The following is an 18971-nucleotide window of genomic DNA, read 5'->3' on the forward strand; positions in this document are numbered from 1 at the left end:
GAGCATCAGGTGATGTTGCAACAACTGATTAGGATTGATTTTGCGTGTGTGTGTGCTTATATAAAGTGGAATTTTAACAGCCTCCTTATGTTTAATTTGCAGTTTTCATCATCATCATAGGCAGCCCCTCGAAGCGAGGATGACTTGCTTCCACGCCAAAAAGGGATGAGTTCACAGGTGTTTCAATGAAGGACCTAATATTCCAGATATCGAACTACATCTTGAAGGGTGGAAGATGCCTGTGCTTGGATTTTTTTAACATGTGGTGGCCGTTGCACACCAGCCACCACACGGGCTTGACAGAGCTAGGTCTTGGTCCAGTTGCAAGGATTAACCACGACGACTGGAGACCAGCTCTGCTGCACAGACCGAGCGCGCACACATATCGCAGTGTGGGCTGGCCCGTGCTGCCCCTGGACCTTCGTCTCTTCTGGGCCCCAGATCCACGCCTCTCTTGGGCTCCGATCACTTCCCTTTTCCAACCCTTGCCTCCTTCGCCCTTCCTGCTGTGCCTGCCCGCACTGCAATCAGCGACCTGACTTCGCTCCCGGCAGCGGTATGCCGCCGCACGCTGCTCCCTCCAATGGCCCCAGTCTGCTGATAGTCTTGCAGCTTTATTACTGGTGCCAATCCCTATTCTCATGACATTGATTGTGCTTCCATAATGGAGGCTTGTAATAAAGGAACGGCAATAACCATGGGCGATTTTAACCTTCATATTGATTGGACAAAGAAAATTGGCCAGGGTAGCCTTGAGGAAGTGTTCATAGAGTGTATCCGGGATAGTTTCCTTAAACAGTACGTTGCGGAACCAACCAGAGAGCAGGCTATCTTAGATCTGGTACTGTGTAATGAGACAGGATTAATAAATGATCGCATAGTAAAGAATCCTCTAAGAATAAGTGACCATAACATGGTTGAATTTCAAATTCAGTTGGAGAGTGAGAAAGTTGGCTCTCAAACCAGTGTCCTAAGCTTAAATAAAGAAGACTACTAAGGTATGAAGGCAGAGTTGGCTAAAACGGACTGGGAAAATAGATTAAAGTATGGGACGGTTGATGAGCAGTGGCGGACATTTAAGGAGATATTCCATAATTCGCAACATAAATATATCCCAATGAGAAGGAAAGATTGTAAGAAAAGGATAACCCTCTGTGGCTAACTAAGGAAATAACAGAGGGTATCAAATTGAAAACAAGGGCATACAATGTGGCCAAGACTACTGGGAGGCCAGAGGATTAGGAAACTTTTAAAAGCCAGCAAAGAATGACTAAAAAAATGATAAAGAGAGGGAAGATAGATTATGATAGTAAACTAGCACGGAATATAAAAACAGATAGTAAAAGTTTCTGTAGGTACATAAAAAGAAAAAGAGTGGCTAAAGTAAATGTTGGTCCCCAAGAGGATGAGACTAGGGAATTAATAATGGAGAACAGGGAAATGGCAGAGACGTTGAACAAATATTTTGTATCTGTTTTCATGGTAGAAGGCACTAAAAATATCCCAATAGTGGATAATCAAGGGGTTATAGGGAGGGAGGAACTTAATACAATCACTATCACTAATGAAGTTATGCTTGGTAAAATAATGGGACTAGAGGTGGACAAGTCCCCTGGACCTGATGGCTTACATCCTAGGGTCTTAAAACAGGTGGCTGCAGAGATATTGGATGCATTGGTTGTAATCTACCAAAATTCCCTGGATTCTGGGGCAGTCCCAACAGATTGGAAAACTGCAAATGTAACACCCCTATTTAAAAAAGGAGGCAGACAAAAAGCAGGAAACTATAGACCAGTTAGCCTAAGATCTATCGTTGGGAAAATGCTAGAGTTCATTATTAAGGAAGCAGTAGCGGGACATTTGTAAAAGCATAATTCAATCAAGCAGAGCCAGCATGGTTTTATGAAAGGGAAATAATGTTTGACAAATTTGCTGGAGTTCTTTGAGGATGTAATGAGTAGGGTGGATCAGAGGGGACCAGTGGATGTGGTGTATTTGGATTTCCAGAAGCATTCGATAAGTTGCCACATAAAAGGTTACTGCATAAGATAAAAGTTCACGGGGTTGGGGGTAATATATTAGCATGGATAGAGGATTGGCTAACTAATTGAAAACAGAAAGTCAGGATAAATGGGTCATTTTCCGGTTGGCAAACAGTGACTAGTGGGGTGCCGCAGGAATCGGTGCTGGATCCCAAACTATTTACAATCTATATTAATGACTTAGATGAAGGGGCCGAGTGTAATGTAGCCAAGTTTGCTGATGATACAAAGATGGGTGGAAAAGCAAACTGCGAGGAGGACACAAAACATTTGCAGAGGGATATAGACAGGCTAAATGAGTGGGCAAAAATCTGGCAGATGGAGTATAATGTGGGAAAATGTGAGGTTTCCACTTTGTTCTTATTTTTTGTGGTTCTATAATCCTCCACAACTTGCATTTCTCAACTCCTTTTGTGCTTGATGCAGAACACATTATATCACTGAACCAGTGCCTTTCTCCATCCAAAGGTTTAATGCCAATTCACTTTTTTGAATTAAAAGAATTAGTCCTTCCACTACATTCTACATTACATAGAATCATAGATTGTACAGCACAGAAGGAGGCCATATGGCCCATCGCGTTTGTGCCGGTTCATTCAAAGAGCAATCCAGTTAGTCCCATATCCCTGCAATTTTTTCTCCTTCAAGTATTTATCCAATTCTCTTTTGAAGGCTATTGTTGAATCTGTATCCTCCACCTTATCAGGCCAAATCCTAACAATTCATTACATAGAAACATAGAAACATAGAAAATAGGTGCAGGAGTAGGCCATTTGGCCTTTCGAGCCTGCACCACCATTCAATATGATCATGGCTGATCATGCAACTTCAGTGCCCCATTCCTGCTTTCTCTCCATACCCCTTGATCCCTTTAGCCGTGAACGCCTCATCTAACTCCTTTTTGAATATATCTAATGAACTGACCTCAACAACTTTCTGTGGTAGAGAATTCCACAGGTTCACAATTCCCTGAGTGAAGAAGTTGCTCCTCACGTCGGTCCTAAATGGCTTACCCCTTATCCTTAGACTGTGACCCCTGGTTTTGGACTTCCCCAACATCGGGAACATTCTTCCTGCATCTAACCTGTCCAATTCCGTCAGAATTTTGTATGTTTCAATGAGATCCTCTCTCATTTTTCTAAATTCCAGTGAATATAAGCCTAGCTGATCCAGTCTTTCTTCATATGTCAGTCCTGCCATCCTGGGAATCAGTCTGGTGAACCTTCACTGCACTTCCTCAATAGCACGAATGTCCTTCCTCAGATTAGGAGACCAAAATTGTACACAATATTCAAGGTGTGGCCTCACCAAGGCCCTCTACAACTGCAGCAAGACCTCCCTGCTCCTATACTCAAATCCTCTCACTATGAAGGCCAACATGCCATTTGCCTTCTTCACCGCCTGCTGTACCTGCAGGCCAACTTTCAATGACTGATGTACCATGACACCCAGGTCTCGTTGCACCTCCCCTTTTCTTACATGTCATAATGTTCCTGTTATAAAAAAGTGTATCCTCCAATGCACCATATGCAATACCATGTGAAATCCACTTATTTGTATTAATTTTCTAGCATCATAACTTTGTATGATGGAAGACCGCACAGTGACTGTTAATTAAGTAAACTTTCCAAAGCAGATTCTTGTTCAATTATTCAATAGCTAATGCCACTTCCCTGAGGCAAACAAAACTTGCTGAAATGATAAGAGCCTGTCTGCTAACCTATTATTCCAGTGACATTCAGAAGCTAAATGACATTTCACTCTGTAAGTAAACTTCCTTGGGCTAGAACCTCCACTTTTTTTGCATGCTTAATGCCCACTTAACGCCCATTTTACCACTGAAATGACGTATAACGCCCATATATCATCCATTTTGACACAAAATCGAAACTGACGGGCATTTTTAGAAAACTTATCGCTGAAAGTTACTTTCCACATGCGCTTAATGCCGGGAAAAAATATTACCGCCTGCCCACTTTTTTTGGTAGGAATCATCAGAATGGGCGAAATCAACGCCCATAATATTGCCCAGCGTTACTCTTCAATAATACCTCCCGCTCACTTTTTTTTGTCATAAAGAGCACAATTGGTGAAACTAACGCCCAGGAAATCGCCCACCATCACTTTCACCACCTTGCACACATATCGCCCACAATATCGCTCGCCCAAAAAAATCGGCCATAAAAAGTGGAACTGTTCTGAATGAATGCCATCAGTGTGGCTGCCATTTTTTAAATCACAGGTCACTTCATTCAAAAGGCTGCTTCAACTTCGGGGGAGATTGCATTGACTCTGGAGTTCTTCTCAGGTGAAGTGACCATCTCAACAGACATATTTTCAGACTCTGGACTATTGGGGGTTTACTCTAGGTAGTGAGGAAATCATTGCTTCTGATCAATCACTATTATACTTTCATTACAATGGGCCAGCCATTTCTCAGCCTGCACCGATTAACACGCAGATGTGGCAGAGTGCAGATGGCTCAACATGTGATGCACATCATTGTATCCCCAATTTTAGACATGCAAGAATGAGGAGGAGGGCCAGACGATACACACCCCGCATGTACAAGGAAAAGAAGTCTTACCTCGATGTTTCCGACCACACCAGCCTTCGGAGACTGCGCTGCCACAAGGCGATGATCAATGAAATATGTGAACTTATCAGGCCACATATGCAGCCTGCCATCAAGACATCAGTGTCGGTTGAGGTCAAGGTCACCGCGGCACTGTCTTTCTACGCATCCGGTTCCTTTCGGGCCTCCGCAGTCTAAATTTTGCCTCTGTCTCACCATGCAACTCATCGCTGCATTAGACAGGTTATCGAGGCCCTGTACGCGAGAAGGATGGACTTTTTCAGCTTCCCCATGACGACGGAGGCTCAGACTGACAGGGCTGGAGCATTCTACCACATTGCTCAGTTCCCCAGGGTGCAGGGAGCTAAACAGTGCACTCACATTGCCATGCGGCTAGCTTCTCAGAACCCGGAGCGTTTTCGTAACACAAAAGGATTTCACTACCTGTAGGTCCAATTAGTTGTAGACCACAACCAGATCATACTGGCAGTGAATGCCAAATGTCCTGGCACCTTCGATGAGCCTCACATCCTGCCTGATAGTGCTGTCCCTGACATGTTTAAGAGTCAGCCACAAGGACAATGCTGGATGCTTGGTGACAACTGATATGGCCTAGCCACCTGGCTGATGACCCCCCACTGTGTGACACCCACACCGAGGCCAAGAAGCGATACAACCGGAGCCACAGAGACATACGCAATGTGGTCCAGAAAACAATAACTGTGCTTAAGCAGCATTTCAGATGTCTTGACCAATCAGGAGGGGAGCTACAATACAACCCTGAGCAAGTAGGTAAATTCATGGTCGTGTGCTCGATGCTGCACAATCTGGCTATCAGGAGGGGCCAAGAATTGCCAGAAGGGACTGATGCTCCACCTCAGGAGAGAGAGGAAGAGGACAACGAGGGGCTGGATGCTGACCTAGGGCCAGACAATCAGGCTGGCTATGCAACCATGCCCACGTCCCCCTCCAGACCGCAGGAAAGGGCCCATGGTGACTACATAGCTGCAAGACTCTTGCGTGAGGAGCTAATATCTGAACGATTTGCCTGAAAGAATGTTGATGTGAGTGACAACACTGACACACTGCTGTGTGTGTGCAGCTCAGACATCAATGGTGCCCATCACCTTGGTGCCAGTTAAAGTTTACATTGATTGAAGTTAAGTTGTATTTAATCCTTTCATGTTAAGGAATCACCAGTGTGCAATGGTGCAGCTATCTGAGACAATGCGCAACAAGGTTATGTTGAATAAATAAAATTTATACCAACATTGGTCTGAAATCATAAGTATCACAGGCAATAACACCCAACCCCGCCCACACCCCACTTGTTCCACCATTGACATCAATCAAATGTTCCACATGTCCAGCAACACAGAATACAAAGGCAAAGCAGCCCCCATACATTACAACAAATTGCATACACCCAGATAGAGATATAACACAGCCATCACCTGCGGACATGCACTTCACTTTCCTTCCCCACTCCTCTTCTTCTCCCCCCCTCTACCCCTTCCCCTCCTCTCTCCACGGCGCCTGGCCGAGGAGCTCCTTAGTCAGTGCCTCATTGGGGGGGATGAAGGCAGATGCGGTGGTTGCACGGGTACGGGAGTGAGGGGTTGCCGAGGGGGCAACATTCTCTGATGCAGAAGCAGGATCTTGGTCCTTGCTCTCATCTGTCGTTCGCAGTGGTGGTGCGGAACCTAGGGGTGGAGTGCCGCGCTCGGGGACCACTGGGAGGTCTGTGCCAACAGTGTTCCTGGCTATCACATCCAGGGCCTCCGCCATCCGCGGAATGTACTCAGTCATGGTGGCCAGCTGTCGAGATATGTCCCCAATGCTTTGATGAGCTGCTCACCAATATCTACAGTCCTCCTGGACAACTGTACCATCTCTCCGCTGACATGTGGCGCTCGTGGAACAGACCTGCTGCGTCCATGAGGCCGTTGTGGGGTCGGCGCCATCCTGGGGAGAATTAGAGTGCCCTGTGGCGAGGTGCTTGGGGCCGGTACCTCCAGAGTGGAGGCGGGAATGACCGGAGGACCACTAGATGGCCTTGGGGTGGAATGGCTTCTGAAGTGTGACAATGCAGGTCCTCGAAGTCCGCACTCTCATCTGTGGAGAACAGACCCAGCGGATTGACGGGCGAGAATCGGAGCTCCTCAGCACCAGATGTAGGATTGTCCAGAGAGTTGGGCCCTGCACCCCCAACTTCTGGCCTCTGTGGACTTGCCTTGAGACGCGCTGCTGGCTGAGCTGCAAAACACAAATGAGGTTATTAGAGGAGAAGGGGGTGCTAGGGTCACAAGGTGAGTCCAGCGCTACACACAGCATATGCACGACAAAAGCACCACCACTCTCAAAATCATCTCAGACATCACATTTCATGACCATCAACACATTTGTATTGCAATGATTTTCATTAGGGCAACATTATTTCTAGGACAATTTTAGAAATCATCTATCAAATATGATTGTTCGGATATGAGTGAGTGTGACATCTATTGACTTTACATCACACAATGGTGTAAGCTTTGCTCATGTGGCATCACTTCAGAGTCTGCAGATGCATCTGTGGCTGTCCGGGTGTGCTTCCCCATGAGTGCGAGCACCCGCTCCTCCATCTCAGTGATGTCGCTGGGGACTGGTGGCCTTCCACCTGTTCGTCTCTGCATGGACCTCATCATTGATAGCTTTTTCTGTAAAAGGTGACAGGACGACATGGCATGAGATCATTGCATGATATCATTGCTAGGTACTGTCACAGAGACTGATACAATGCTTAACCGACAGATGTAATCGTGATTATTATGAAAGTGATCATTCTTTACCTAAAGATGTGCACCGTGAGCGCAGGCTTTGAGTAAAATATTCCCGGTAAAAGTGAAAGACCTCACATCTGCTGATAGTCACTCATGACTGTTACAAATCAAATTATATAAATACATAAGTACATATAAATAAATGTAATACTTACTTTTGCGGATCCCACAAGGTCGTTCCATCGTTTGCGGCACTGGTTGCCCTCACGAACCTCGTTGGTCGCCGATGAGATCACCTCTGCTATCTCGGTCCATATCCTCTAATAGGCCTTTGGGGTGGGCTTCCCACGTCCTCCCTGTGTCAAATCACCCCAGCGTAACTCAACCTCCGCAGGAGGAAGGCATTTGCCTCGTCCGAGAACCTCCTCACTCTTTTGCGCCCTCCAATATGCTCCTCTTCCACTTCACTGCTCTCTCCAGCATCAGTCTCCACAGCGTGCTGTGATACCTCCTCCTCTCCCTCCATTATAGCCAAATTCGGGCAAATATGTGGCTGATAAAAGCTAATTTTTCTTGTCCTATTTGCTGTGAAGCTCTAAAGTCTCCCTCCTTCCTTCCAAAGCAGCCACACCACACCCAGACACGCCTTCGGTCCCTCTGAGCTCCCTCTCTCTCTGTCTCCTATTCTGCTCATGTCATGATGACTCTTGACCTCCTGAATCACGGGAATCGAGCGTTGCCATGTTTTTGCTAAGGACGGCGACACTTTACGGCAGAAGGTCAGAGAGATTTAATGTTATCGCCCATTTCATATCGTTCACGGTAACACCCATTTTCAAAAATGGAGATTAGGTGTTTTGAGAATGGGCGAGAAGCCAATGTTCTGAAAACCCTTTTTTACCGCCCATGCCGGAAATAACACCCATTTTTGGGCGATAAGCACCAAAGTGGAAAATCTAGCCGCTTGTTCCTACTTGGCTTATCTTCCTTTCAGATTAACCCTGTCAATAGCACAGTGGTGTTGTCCTACTTCCAACGTGACAACTGTACAACTGGGAAGTAACTGAAAGCATGGAGCATATGGTTTGCACCTCTTATGTTGATGATACCATTACCAAATTCAGAAAAGTCCAAATTGCTTCCACAGATATTCCTGGGAAAATAAGGATAACATTTGTGACTCTGCAATCCTTGAGTGAGAACAGCATACAGTGGGCATTGCACCCACACAAGCAGCATACAGCTAATTCTGAATACCTTCAAGTGTTCACCCTAATTACTTATGGCAGTAGCCTGGGTTGGGCCTCCCATTAGGAGCTTGCTCAATGGAGGAAGAATTTTCAAAACTGCCCAGCTCTTAAAGGGGCTACAGCAGTCAATTTTGGGGAAGACAAAGACCCTATGTTTAGTAGTGCAGCTGTTGAGACGTAAGCAAAAAGATGGTTACTCTGTGCGGCACTCCAGGGCACCTTCCCTGCAGGAGAGCAGTACAAGCTGCATTGGAGAAGGGTGAGTGCTGCTTCAAAATACCCAGAATACCTTGATGCAGATTAGAAGGAGGTTTGCTGTAAAACTACCCATTATTCCTCGTGCCAGTAGGTGGGCTAAGTATGCATGCCACAAAGTGTTTCCCCTGAACCCATTATAAAGGCGTTTCATGGCTTCACATGCATATCCATGCTGCAATAGGGCACCCTTTTATAGTTGCAACTGCTGAACTTGTCAATATTGTTATATATGTGTAAACCTGTATATACCTTGTGTAGCCAGCAGAGGGCTCATCTTCTGGAATCCCAAGGGATCCCACAATCCCTTGGGAGCACTGGTACTTAAGGAGGCCTCACAGGCTGGAGAGGCACTCCGGAGACCTGCAATAAAAGACTAAGGCCGTACTTTACTTTGAGCTCACAGTATCTAGTCAGACTTTTTACTCATACATAATAAATATGACATGCATTTCTTCTACAGGCTACCTGCTAGTGCTGAGGAGCATTGACTCTGCAGACTAAGGTGCAAGGCAGTTACAGAGCTGTTCTACCTGCTTTAAGGAGATTTGCAGCCAACTTCCACTTTAAGGATGGCATGCCAGTAGCAGTCCAGGTGACCACGAGTCTTAACTGTCATGTCTCTGTCTCCTTCCTGGTTAGCACAGAGGACACCTGCAGTATCAGCCAATTTGCTATCCACAGATGTAGCAAACAGATGACTGATGCATTTTTCAACACATCACCTCCTTTCCCACTCAACAGCAACAGCAGCATGACAGAATTGTCCAATTTCACTGCAATGCTCATTCCCCAAAGCAGAGCGGGTGATTGACTGAACCATATGGCCATCCAAGCTCCTAGACACAATATAGTGGTGTACATGAATAGAAGAGGCTTCCACTCCACCAGTGTGCAGCTGGAAAGTGACCACCAACACATAGGAAACATGAAATTAATTTTACAACAGATTATTGAATTTCTGGTTTGATCAGAAATAGTCTGTTATCTGAATCTGTTTGACCAATTTTTATAGTGTCAGCAACTCAATGAAATCACTTCAATGGCAAACACAAAATGTTTTTCATCACTTTTGGCTTACTCCTGTGTATAACTAAGGTGGAAAGAGAGAGAGAGAGCATAAAGATTGACAGAACCAGGTGGAGTCTAGGATTGGCAGAGGTTTTAAGTGGCTACTTTGCATCAGTCTTCACTACGGAAAACAATGCTGAGTTACTCATAATACGTCGTAGGGGTGATGTTGAAGTTGAAAATGTCAAAGTGGATGCGGATATCATCCTGGCTAAATAAGGAGTTTCAAAAGGAGTCACTGGCATGGACCTGTTGGACGAATAGCCTGCTTCTGTGCTGTAAATACTATGTGAAACAGATCGGGTTACTGGCCCTGATAACATTCACGTTAGGGTGCACAAACAAAGGGAGCTGTGCTCTGTGAACATTCCCCTGCTCATGTATTTAGTAGCTTTTTAGGGTCTGGCATTGTTCCCATGGACTGGAGGGAATCCCATGTGGTGCCAATATTTAAAAAGGGCAATATGTCAGCACCATTAACTTGACTTCAGTTATAGGTGAAGATGCTGGAAGGGATCATTAGAGATGCACTGCTGATGTTTCAAAGGGCTGTTCAATATGGAATACTTGTTATAGATCTATCAAACTCGCTTCATCATAAATATCTACTGCTGTCTTAGCAATGGAGAAAATAGGTATTCCTTCAACAAAGTTAGAATTTATACTGCAACTCTTCCATGTCAAAAAAAAAGTTATGATTTTTTAAACTGCTGAGAATATTATTTTTAATGTCGAACATCAGAGCATTAATTAGTAAAGATTCATCTTTAATAGGAGAACATCAAAAGTTTAATTTAAAATGAACATACCTTAGTATAGGATTCAGGGTTGTGGTATTGTAAGTTCTTTTAATCAGAGTCAGACATGTTGAGTAATGAACCATTGAGTTTTAATAACAGAAAGACAAGTATATTCAGTTCATCCGTTCATCCAGTACTGTGCCTGCCTGGTCCCAACTCCCTGATATCTGGATACAGTAGCTCCTCTACATTCTGTGACCCTTAACCAGCATAATAATAATAACAGATAGAATTATAATTTGGATAAATATCCAATCCCTTTTCTTCAACTGAAAGAATATTTAAAAATCCATTTCTTTGTAATTTAAGCTGTTAAAATGTTCATAAATTTATTATCAATATTTATTATTTTCATATGAACTTGCAGTATTATACATATATTTTCTGGCTTTGTGCATCACAGGGTGCACATTGGAAATTTGCAGGTGAGCTATTCTGACCATTAAACTTCATTTAATTGTTTAAATGAATGGTTGTAAAGCCATGTGTAGTATAATCTCGAATATCCAATGTACTTTCTGGTAGCGAGGCTTCCTATTGGCAGCACAAAATTGGAAGATTGGCCCTCTACACTTTATATACACCCATAGACATTCACCAATAATGTGCATGTATAAGTACATTTTGAAGAGATTTGAAATAATTTTTCTTATCATATCTCTCAGAAACATCCCAAAGCACTTCTCATACAATACATTGCATTGTGCAGCGACTGTTGTATGTGGGTAAAAGTAGCAGCAATTTTTTCACAGCAGGCCCCGCAAACAGTAAAGTGATGAACAATCAGTTAAATCCCAATTTTAACTGGGGGCATGGATCAGGTGAGCGGGAGTCATAGAATCATCGAAATATACGGCTAAGAAGGAGGCCATTCGACCCATCGTGTTGTGTCGGCTGAAAAAGAGCTATCTAGACTAATGCCATTTTCCAGCTCTTGGTTCATAGCCTTATAAGTTACAGCACTTCAACTGCATAACCAAGTACTTTTTAAATGTGACGAGCGTTTCTGCCTCTACCATCCTTTCAGGCAATGAGTTTCAGACCCTCACTACCCTCTGGGTGAAAAAAGTTCTCAACTCCCCTATAATCCTTCTATCAACTACTTTAAATCTATGCCCCCTGATAAGGGCAATAGGCAATAGGGCAATCTACCTCTCTGCTAAAGGCAATAGGTCCTTCCTATCCACTCAATCTAGGCCCCTCAATTTTATACACTCAATCAAATCTCCCCTCAGCCTCCTCTGTTCCTCTACACTTCTCAGTATCAGACCATTAATTATGTATTCCCTTGCCTGGTTAGCCCTCCCCAAATATATTATCTCACACTTCTCTGGATTGAATTCCATTTGCCACTTTTCTGCCCACCTGACCAGCCATTGATATCTTCCTGCAGTCCACAGCTTTCTTCCTCACTATCAAGCACATGGCCAATTTTTATATCATCTGCAAACTTCATAATTATGCCCCCTACATTGAAGTCTAAATCATTGACATATACCACAAAAAGCAAGAGATTTAGTATTGAGCCCTGCAGAAGCCCACTGGAAACAGCTTCCCAATCACAAAAACATTTGTCGACGATTAGCCTTTGCTTCCTGTCACTGAGCCAATTTTGGATCTAACTTGCCACTTTCCCTTGGATCCCATGGGTTTGTACTTTTCTGCCATGTGGGACCTTTTCAAAGGCCTTGCCAAAATCCATGTACACTACATCAAATGCACTACTCTCATCGACACTTTTGTTACCTCCTCAAAAAATTCGATCAAATTAGTCAGATATGACCTTCCCTTAACAAATCCACGCTAACTGTCCTTGATTAATCTGTGTCTTATTGAATGATGATTAATACTGTCCCTCAGAATTTTTTCCAACAATTTGCCCACCACCGAGGTTAGGCTGACTGGCCTGAAATGACTTGGTCTATCCCTTTCTCCCTTTTTAAACAACAGGTCGGGTTGCGTGGCAAACAGTCCGCCCCCCGCAGCGTGAGGCATAGGAGAATTGAACTTGCGGGCCTCACCTGCATGCTTGCTGTAAGTCTCCCGCCTGAACCCCTACTCCTCCTGGCCCACAAGAAAATGCAAACTCTGGATCGACTTACCGGCAGGTCTAGCAGGGAAGCCAGTTGCACAGGGCTGGGCTTAAAATTTCAGTCGGGCCCTGATGATACTTTTGGGGCCTGATCTGTATATTTAAAGCAGGACCTTACTGCCTTCAACTACAAACATCAGGTTAAAATAACATCCTGTAGGAAGGCAGCAGGATCAGAAGGGGTAAGTCGCTGCCCTGATTTTAAGTGCCCTGCTGCTTGGTTTCTGTTGGGTGGGCAGGTTTAAAATGGGGCTTTATTCTTTTTAGTGCCTTTTAGAGTCTCCTTCTCTATTAATTGAAAAATGTGTTGTTCGTGTAGTGCCGCTCTTTCACTCCTTGCTCTCCTGTTCTCTGCAAATTAGGCCTTTAAGCACAATATTAATGTATACATCTGGGAGTATTGACTTTATTTAGTTCACCTCTTTAACAACTCAGAAATAAATTAATTCCCATACATGTGCTTAATCTCCATATTAAGGGAAGCTGAATTGGTATTTGGCATTTCGTTCATTCATTTGCCTGTGAGCGTACTGCCTTTATTTTATATATAACTTCAATAAGCCAGACTCAATATTTTCTCACATATAAGGATATCTTCATTTCCATATTAAGATGGTGCTTACTTAGTGAGGTGCTCTTTGCCAAGTCATGAAACATCTTTTGGACCCTTTTCCAGGTCCTAGCAGAGATCGGCCACAGGCTGAGCTGGTCTTTGACTTTTCGTCATGGAACCAGTTTGTGGGCTGCCTGCTTGATCGAGGAGGAGGGTGAATTAGATTGGGTGAATTCAATGTCAAATCAGATACAGAAAGATAAATAAAGAGAGGGGAAGAAAGATTGGGTTAAAAGAGAGAGAAAAAAGAGACAGAAAGGAAAAGTAACAAATAAAACACAACCTGAAGGGAGAAGACTCCACACTTCTAATTTTTCACTTTCTTCACAGGCACCCAATAACAATTATCATGTTATTAGGGTACTTACACTGTTAATTACTAGATGTAACTTTCTGTGGTGAGTTTAATGGGCAATTAATGTGCAACTGCAGTAACTTCATTAAAATCACGGGGAGGCTAAGGGTGTGATGCCATTTTAGCAAAGCTAATGGCAGAGCGGAGTAATCGACCAACAACTTGTGCAGATTTGCAAATCACGAGGGGTCTCTTCCTTGCTACAAGTTGATGGCCAATTTGCACATTAATAATGACATGTGTCGTTCAGATGCCATCATTCTCAGCAAAATCTGGCCCACTATGCTTTTTTAAAAATGCTGTCTATCAAGGCCTCCAGGTTTCAGTCAGTTAAATGACTCCCTAAATGACTTCCTAAAATATTACCGCGCCATTTTTCAAAACATTTGAGAATATCACAGCTAGATGAACAAAGTATTTGTCATTCGTATGAATTTATGGCAATTGTGTTTCTTGACAGGTATTAAATACATACACACAACGATTTGCTGATTTTCTGTTCTTTCTGGTTTCAACTTTATATTCCAAAATAATCTGGAACATAATTGTAGACATTTGGCATTTCGATTTGGCTTCGTTAAATTCTAATGTGATGAGCCATTTATTTACAAAAATAAATAAATATGGCCCTATGTAAATTATTTTGTAAAAAAAGAAGCAGATTAAATTTACACTATAACCTTCGAATGAGGATGACTTGCTTCCACGAGTTCACAGGTGTTTCGATGAAGGACCCCATGTTCCAGTCCTGAACTCCAATTGAGGGGGTGGAAGATGCCTGTGCGTGAATTTTTTTAACGTGTGGTGACCGTTGCACACCAGCCACCACACGGGCTTGACAGAGCCAAGTCTTTATCCAGTGGCAAGGGTTAACCAGGACGACTGGAGACCTGCTCTGCTGCACGGACCTAGTGCGCACACATATCGCAGTGTGGGCTGGCCCGTGCTGCCCCTGGGCCCTCGGCTCTTCTGGGCCCCGTACCCTCATCTGTCGCACCTCCACCACGATCTCTCACCACTCCTCCACCATAAACATTCACCGCATCTCGCCACAAACATTTGCCGCTCAACCATGAGCTAACTGAATGGCAAACCAGGCTTGAGGGAGTGAACGGCCTACTCCTAGTCTTAATGTTCCTATCTAGGCTTACACATGATCAGCATTTACTTGGGTGAGGTATCAGAGGGTAAATGGTGCCAAAGGAACCATACTCTAACATCAGTGGCTTTGGAAAGAGAGGTGAATTGACAAAATATTTCTAATCATTTCATTTGAAATGATTCACTATATTAGTGAAACAGTTAATGCCAGAAGTTTAACAAAATTGAAATGTGATCTTTATTTGAGCTAGTGTCTTTACTTCCAGCCCTTGACGGATGGTCAAATTAGTTCTCAAATAAACTGCTAGATAGAACATTATGTTGCAATGAACCACTGTGCCATGGGGAAGTGGAAATTGATAGAGTTTGTTCCATTCCATAGGCATGGGCTTTTGGTTGGAAAATTGCAAAGTGATGTTAGGTATAGAAAACAATAACAACAACACCACATGCCTTTCCCATAACAAATGTCTCTAGATGTTTTACAATAGAACGTTGGACACTGGGCAGGACATAAAGGGATGTGATTGAAGGCACGGTGAAAGAGGTAAGTTTTGAAGAGGCTCTTGAGAGACTTAGCAAGACAAAGATATTTAGGAAGTGAATCCTAGAGTGCAGCAACAAGGAGGCTTTAGGTTCTGATACAGATGGTGGAACTTTTGGAACAGTAGACCAGAGCTGGAAAAGCAGAGGGTGTGTACTGCTACATAAAGATAGAAAATATTGCAAGAGTATATTGATGTGAGGCAAATTAAGATTTTGAAGTTAATGATCTTGGAAACAGGGAACCAGTGGGGGTGGGAAAGACAAGGGTGCTGGTATGTGGAATGAAGCTCTGGATGAGGTGGACTTTGTGTAGGGTGAAGGCAGAGAGGTCTTTTCTGGCTTTTCTGTTTCTTGCCTGTCAAAAAGAGTTCTGATATACTACGAAACCAATGTCAAGTTCTGTTTTTTGTTGCTGTCTATGATTGCAGTATAAAGGTTGACCTACCAGCTGTAGTTAGCTGGCCTGTTTGTTAAGAGGCTGGCAATGTTTAGGGCAGCTTTTCTAAATTTCTCACCATGTGGGATGCTCAGACATCCAATATATTGCCAAGTGATTTTGCAGCCTGAAACATCCAGCAATGAGTAACCAGGGTCCTAGACAGCCTAATTGCAGGTCTACAACTATTGCTTTGCCACTTGCCCATTGCCAGAGGAGTCTCTGGGCTAGAAATTCATGTACTTACCGCCACGCCGCAGTGCTACAAAATGGTGATAAAATGGCGGTGGCCGCTTTGTTTTCAGCTGGTGGTGGGTCCCGCTGCAGCCACCATACTCATGTCCCCATCGTGTTGCTGGTAACGCCCTGAAAGAAAAAATGGCGGCGTGGTGACATCAATCAGCATGCAATGGCGATTTAACATCACCAATGCAACTTTTGACTCGAACGTTGAATTCACCGCTGGGTCCTAAGCATGCCAGGTGAACCTGGCTTGTAAATAGGCTGACAGTGGCGATGGTTGCACCTCTTAAAGGAATACATACATCATTAGGTAAGTTTGAAGGTAAGGTTTTGGACTGTTTTATTTTGATTTTATTGAAGTGGTGGTTTGTTGCAATAGATGTGAAAAGTTTAGGGAATGCTGCTGCATGCTTGCAAGTGCTCAGATGGTAAATGAAGGCCTTTGAGAAGACAGAACATGCTGCAAATACTCTGCAGGTCACGCAACATCTGTTCACATCTCAGGCTGAGATGCTGCCTGACCAGCTGAGTATTTTTTTTAGCATTTTATGCTGTAATTTCACATTTACAGCAGAGGGGAAAGGAATAGGGCATGTAGAGTCTGTTTACATCATGTCGAGAATAACATGTACCAGAGCCCTCATGGCTTAGCTCTGCTCTTGCTACATCGCTTATGTCAATACTGTTTATCCTTACCCTTAATCCGACCCTGTATGGGCCCCACTCTAGGTTTGGGCCTCGGGCGACTGCCCCATTTGCACCCCCCCTCCCTTAATCCATTCCTGGGTGGTGGTGGTCCCATGCTCCGGCTGTCCTTGTCCTTGTTGGCAGATCACGGGTTTGGGAGGTGCAGTTGATGAGGCCTTGACAAATTGGTACAGTGCATCTTGTAGATGGTAAACACTGCAGCCATGATACGCCAATGGTGGAGGGAGTGAATGTTTAAGCTGGTGGATGGGGTGCCAATCAAGTGGGCTGCTTTGTCCTGGATGGCGTTTAACTGTTTGAGTGTTGTTGAGCTGCACTCATCCAGGCAAGTGGAGAATATTCCATCACATTCCAGACTTGTGCCTTGTAGATGGTGGAAAGGCTTCTGGGGAGTCAGGAGTTACTTGCCACAGAATACCCAGCCTCTGACCTGCTCTTGTGGCCACAGTATTTATGCGACTGGTCCAGTTACATATGGTCCAAGGACAATATGTATGAATATAAAGGGACTGCAGGAGGGGTCAAAGCTAAAAATCATGGTTTAAAAACTAGTATTAAAATACTTTACCTAAACGCACGCAGCATTCGAAACAAAGTAAATGAGTTGATGGCACAAATCATTACAAATGGGTATGATTTGGTGGCCATTACAGAAACGTGGTTGCAGGGTGGCCAACACTGGGAATTAAACATACAGGGGTATCTGACAATTCGGAAACATAGACAAGAAGGGAAAGGAGGTGGGGTAGCTCTGTTAATAAAGGATGATATCAGGGCAGTTGTGAGAGACGATATTGGCTTGAATGAACAAAATGTTGAATCATTGTGGGTGGAGATTAGACATAGTAAGGGGAAAAAGTCACTGGTGGGCATAGTTTTTCGGCCCCAAAATAATAACTTCACGGTGGGGCGGGCAATAATCAAGGGAATAATGGAGGCATGTGGAAAAAGGAACGGCAGTAATCATGGGGGATTTTAACCTACATATCGATTGGTCAAATCAAATCGCATAGGGTAGCCTTGAGGAGGGATTCATAGAATGCATACGGGATTGTTTCTTAGAACAGTATGTTACAGAACCTACAAGGGAGCAAGCTATCTTAGATCTGGTCCTGTGTAATGAGACAGGAATAATAAACGATCTCCGAGTAAAAGATCCTCTCGGAATGAGTGATCACAGTATGGTTGAATTTGTAATACAGATTGAGGGTGAGGAAGTAGTGTCTCAAACGAGCGTACTATGCTTAAACAAAGGGGACTACAGTGGGATGAGGGCAGAGTTAGCTAAAGTAGACTGGAAACACAGACTAAACGGTGGCACAATTGAGGAACAGTGGAGGACTTTTAAGGAGCTCTTTCATAGTGCTCAACAAAAATATATTCCAGTGAAAAAGAAGGGCGGTAAGAGAAGGGATAACCAGCCGTGGATAACCAAGGAAATAAAGGAGAGTATCAAATTAAAAACCAATGCGTATAAGGTGGCCAAGGTTAGTGGGAAACTAGAAGATTGGGAAAATTTTAAACGACAGCAAAGAATGGCTAAGAAAGCAATAAAGAAAGGAAAGATAGATTATGAAAGTAAACTTGCGCAAAACATAAAAACAGATAGTAAAAGCTTTTACCGATATAAAAAACGGAAAAGAGTGACTAAAGTAAATGTTGGTCCCTTGGAAGATGAGAAGGGGGATTTAATAATGGGAAATGTGGAAATGGCTGAGACCTTAAACAATTATTTTGCTTCGGTCTTCACGGTGGAAGACACAAAAACCATGCCAAAAATTGCTGGTCACAGGAATGTGGGAATGGAGGACCTTGAGATAATCGCTATCACTAGGGGGGTAGTGCTGGACAGGCTAATGGGACTCAAGGTAGACAAGTCTCCTGGTCCTGATGAAATGCATCCCAGGGTATTAAAAGAGATGGCGGAAGTTATAGCAGATGCATTCGTTATAATCTACCAAAATTCTCTGGACTCTGGGGAGGTACCAGCGGATTGGAAAGCAGCTAATGTAACGCCTCTGTTTAAAAAAGGGGGCAGGCAAAAGGCAGGTAACTATAGGCCGGTTAGTTTAACATCTGTAGTGGGGAAAATGCTTGAAACTATCATTAAGGAAGAAATAGC

Source organism: Pristiophorus japonicus, chromosome 3 (assembly GCF_044704955.1).
Source record: "Pristiophorus japonicus isolate sPriJap1 chromosome 3, sPriJap1.hap1, whole genome shotgun sequence".
In the NCBI taxonomy this organism is placed as follows: Eukaryota; Metazoa; Chordata; class Chondrichthyes; family Pristiophoridae; genus Pristiophorus; species Pristiophorus japonicus.